General features: G+C 37.8%; 2 pseudogenes; one reads left to right on the forward strand and one right to left on the reverse strand.

The window, feature by feature from the left end:
• Positions 1 to 1,234, reverse strand: LOC145133464 (putative RNA-dependent RNA polymerase 1 pseudogene; annotated as a pseudogene).
• Positions 1,235 to 1,498: 264 nt separating this feature from the next.
• On the forward strand, positions 1,499 to 4,503 carry LOC145132718 (metal transporter Nramp7.2-like; annotated as a pseudogene).
• The last annotated feature ends 545 nt before the right edge of the window (positions 4,504 to 5,048 follow it).

A 5,048-nucleotide genomic window follows, 5' to 3' on the forward strand; every position in this document is an offset into this window, starting at 1 on the left:
TATCTCAAAAATATATCAACATTGATAATATTTACATCAAACCCTACAAGAAACACAATAATCAAAAACCACAATATTTACATCAACTCAAACTAAATCCAACAAGAAACAACAAAGACAACTATAGTGACTTCACACAACTTCAATCATATCAGATTTAAAGCAGTGCTAAACTGCTGTTGAAGCCAATCAGTATCAACATTTCTTCTAACCCTCCCCTTGCTTCTCTTAATCTCAATAAGCTTATCATGCACACACCAAGGAAAACTCAAAAAATGATCACGTGTTTTCATATCCTCATTATATTTACCCCAATAATCCGGATGATATGTCACATGATACCATGCAGATGCTTTCGCATACACATCATCATCTCCAACATCCACATTGCCTCTACCCTTCCAAAACCAATTCCTCGCTTCCTTTCTCAAAGACTTCACAGCCAAACCATTCCTCCCATCAAACGACCTCGACATTTTCATAATACTCCCACTCAACAATTCAGCCTCGGTTTTAATCCCATAATAATCCATCAAATTACCCAATTTGTAATCATACTCAGTTTTAAAATCAAAAGCTTCATCAACATAGTACTCAAACCCGCTGACTTCCAAGTCAACATCGTACGTTTGTCTCGCCACGTCACGCGTGAACGGGTTGACCTGGCTGTTTTGTGGGGCGATGTCTTTGACCTCACGAAAGAGTTTCCCAATCACGTTATATGATTCGTACGTTGTTTTGTTGGATTTTTCCATGAAATCAGGGTACTCTTTGACACGAAGATTTGCAGGGATTTCTGCGGGGACACGGGTTTTTGGAAAATCTACAGCTACTGAGAAAAGCTTTGCGAGCTCTATGCATGGTGGGGCCATTGCCTTTTCGAGTTCTCTGTCTGCAAATACTGTCTTCAACTTTCTGGTAAATTCGTGAAGTGTCAATTTTGTTATAGGTAAATAAAAATATTGAGAATGATTAGTTTGAAGTACATATCGAGAAAATCTACATGAAGGAGCATAGGCTCTGTCGCCTCTTCCCTCCTGAGCCTCAGAGACACGAAGCACAGAGCAGCAGGCGGTGATAGAGATAAGAGATGACACAAATTTTCCTTCCAGTGGGGATTAGGGGTTGAGAGCGAGAGAGATGGAGCGATGTGGGTACCTTTATGATGATGGTGATAGAGTGGATAAAGACGTAGATAAAGGACAAAAGGTAGAGGCGCAAAAATACAGGAGCTGAAGAGGTGTCTCAGTCTCATGGTAGAAGGGGGTTAGGGAGAAGCTCAGAATCCTTTTTTAATTCAAACGGCATGGACATGCCCACAAACTGAAAGCAACCTTTAGAATTTGAACTCCAGCAGCCATGCATCATTTTGTAATGCAAACGGCATGGACATGCTCAAAATCTGAAAGCAACATTTTGAACTAGAACTCTAGTAGCCATGAGTTATGTGCAGAACTCTAGTATAAGTAGCATACTCAATCCAATCCTTTACCATCAAATCTGTTCATACTGAGATTCTTCACATATATAGATTCTCCATTCCCACAGAGACAAAGACAGAGACAGAGATGGCAAGTCTGCAGCATGAACCACGAGTTACAGGAGGGAGCAATCTTGTTTCAGCTGTTGATCTTTCTGTTCTCAACTCCAAAGACTTTGATGATCATAAAGATATCGACCATGATCAGGTGATCTCTCTCTCTCTCTCTCTCTCTCTCTCTCTCTCTCTCTCTCTCACTCTCTTTCCACCCTCACAAACGTTAATTTCAAGATTGATATCTAACCATATGTTTGAAGTTTCTATTTGTTTAATAACAGTTTGATTAATTTGATAACCATATAATATGCAGAAACCTGGATGGAAAAGTTTTCTCTCCTTTGTTGGACCTGGTTTCCTAGTGTCATTGGCTTATCTCGATCCTGGCAACAGTAAGTTTTGATTTCTCAATATCTCATATTCTCATTGTAACTTATATATCTTAATCATTGTAAACTTATCAATGTTTTTTATGCAGTGGAAACCGATTTACAGGCAGGAGCCAACCATAGATACGAGGTAAACGTTTTCTCCATGAAACACCATAGTTGTAGTTCAAAAAAATCACCATTATTTTCAGCTACTTTGGGTGATTTTGATCGGGATAATCTTTGCACTTGTTATTCAATCTCTGGCTGCCAATCTTGGTGTAAGCACTGGTAAGACATTCACTGAACTAGACCTATGAATTTATCTATATATCCAGAAATAATTATAAATATCTAAACTTTAGTTATTCTGTTATTCAGGGAAACATTTATCAGAGTTGTGTAAGGCTGAATACCCTATCTTTGTCAAGTATTGCCTATGGCTGCTAGCCGAGGTTGCAGTCATTGCAGCAGATATTCCCGAAGGTACTAATTTTAATCATGCATATCCATGAAACTGATGTGAACATACGATTTAACTTTTTTTTAATAATATTTTGATTCATTTTCTTTTGATGTTTGCAGTGATCGGAACAGCTTTTGCACTGAATATCTTATTCAAGATTCCAGTTTGGGTTGGAGTTCTCTCACTGGTCTCAGCACCCTCCTCCTTCTTGGCCTCCAAAAATATGGTGTAAGAACTTCAATCATGATTCGTTTTCTTTTGATGTTTTCATAGTTGGTGTTTCCTAATATGAAAACACATGGAATGTTGGTTTCATATATCCATAGGTGAGGAAGCTTGAAATATTGATAGCTATTCTAGTTTTTCTGATGGCTGGTTGTTTCTTTGGAGAAATGAGCTATGTGAAGCCACCAGCTGGTGATTTGCTATAGGGAATGTTCATTCCTAAACTTAGTGGTCAAGGCGCCACTGGTGATGCCATTGCTCTACTTGGTGCCCTTGTCATGCCGTAAGATCCCACTCCCAAAAAATAAAAAATAAAAACCTATTTCTCATATATTTATATTCCCTAAATCTACTTTGGTTTATTAACATTAAGTTCACTTTTTTTAATAGGCATAACTTGTTTCTCCATTCGGCTCTTGTTCTTACTCGAAAGATACCAACTCGAGTTCTTATTCATGATGATGTTTTGAATTACAGGATGCATGCAGATACTTCTTGATAGAGAGTGGCATTGCGCTCTTTGTAGCATTCTTGATCAACGTCTCAATGATCGCTGTTTCTGGCACTGTTTGCTCAGAAAAAAACCTACCAAGTGAAGAAATGGATCGTTGCAACGATCTCAACCTTAACTCAGCTTCATTTCTTCTAAAAGTATGAGCTTATAAGATGTCAAATTTATAACTTCTATACCAACAACATTCACAAAACTTCTCATAATTAACCCCGGTTTTTACTACACAGAATGTTTTGGGAAAGTCCGGCTCTACTCTTTATGCAATTGCACTGCTAGCTTCTGGTCAGAGTTCAACAATCACAGGCACTTATGCTGGACAATTCATTATGTCGGTAGGTTAAAAGAGGTCTTTATTGGGTTTGCCTATTATAACTTTCTGCTGTTAATAATCAAGGTTAACACTAAGCATGTACTATTTGTTATTTTAGGGTTTCTTGGACTTAAAAATGAGGAAATGGCTCAGGAACTTGGTAACTAGGTGCATCGCCATAACACCGAGTCTAATAGTGTAAATAATTGGGGGGCCTTCTGGAGAAGGAAGACTAATTATAATAGCATCTGTATGTGACTCCATCTTTAAAGTTTCATTCTATAGGTAAGCATATTCATGATTCATTGAAACTGGACTTTAATGTAAGTATGGATCTTTTGCAGATGACACTGTCATTTGAACTTCCATTTGCACTCATTCCACTACTCAAGTTCAGTAGCTCAAGTACCAAAATGGGACCTCACAAGAACTCAATATTTGTGAGTTTCAATTTCGTAAATCAAGTATACCTGAAATTCATTTATAATATGATTATTTTTCTTCTACAGATCATTCTCTTCTCATGGGCACTAGGACTTGGAATAATTGGCATCAACATCTACTACTTGAGCACTGCATTTGTCGATTGGCTAATCCATAGCACTTGGCCAAAAGTGGCTAATGTGTTTATTGCAATATTAGTTTTTCCGGTCATGGCTGCTTATGTTCTCTCAGTGATCTACCTTATGTTGCGTAAGGATGTTGTGGTTACATATATTGAGCCATCAAAAGGTGACCCTATTGCTCAAGATAGCATGGAAAGTGGAAATGATGCTGATAGAAGACCAGAGTTGACAAATGCTCCTTATAGAGAGGATCTTTCTGACATTCCATTTCCACAATAGTGTATCTGAAACTTTCTGAGTGGATTCAAAGGCGCTCATTGGTATCTAGCCTTCTTAAACATTACTTCTTTATGTGTGTAGATCATCTGTGTTCCAGGATTGGTCATATACACTAAATGTCTAATCCTAAATGTAGGAGATTTGGTTGCTTGAAACCAAAAAGTTTAATTATCTGCGTTTTGTAAACCGAATGCGCTTTGTAAAGTGAATAAGAAAGTGTACGGCATCAGTTGAATCAGTTGAATCCGTTACAGCTTAACTTGTTTTTCTTCTTCGCATTATTAAGTGAATCTTCAAACTAATGCAACTATATCATATAACCAAGAAGACAAATAAGTCAGCACTCATGTGTGTTTTGGTCCTTTATTTAAAGCAACTTTAGAAAAGAGCAATTAATATTTGTGTGTGTGTGTGTGTGTGTGTGGGGGGGGGGGGGGGGGGGAGGGTTGGGTCTAATATTCATAAAAATTAGTGGGCTACTACTACTTCTAAGCAAAAAGAAAAAAAAGGGGGGGGGGGTGGCCCTTAATAAGCTCCGCGCTTGTATGCCGAACACTTATTGCATGGTTTTAAATCTTTTTATACGATGTATGTGTGAAGACCAAAGGGTTTCTAACCCAACGGTATCAGGTGTTGCCTTTCCTCCTTGAGATTGAAAGTTTAAGTCCCGTCATGAACATAGGTGGAATTAAGTAGTAGATTAGATTTGTCGTTAAAAAAAAATATATGTTTTAAAGATATGCCCACTAAAACAACAAATTAGTTACGCTCTTAATAAATACA

The sequence above is a fragment of the Lactuca virosa genome, chromosome 8 (genome assembly GCF_052849685.1).
Source record: "Lactuca virosa cultivar CGN04683 chromosome 8, Lactuca_virosa_CGN04683_v6, whole genome shotgun sequence".
Lineage (NCBI taxonomy): Eukaryota > Viridiplantae > Streptophyta > Magnoliopsida > Asterales > Asteraceae > Lactuca > Lactuca virosa.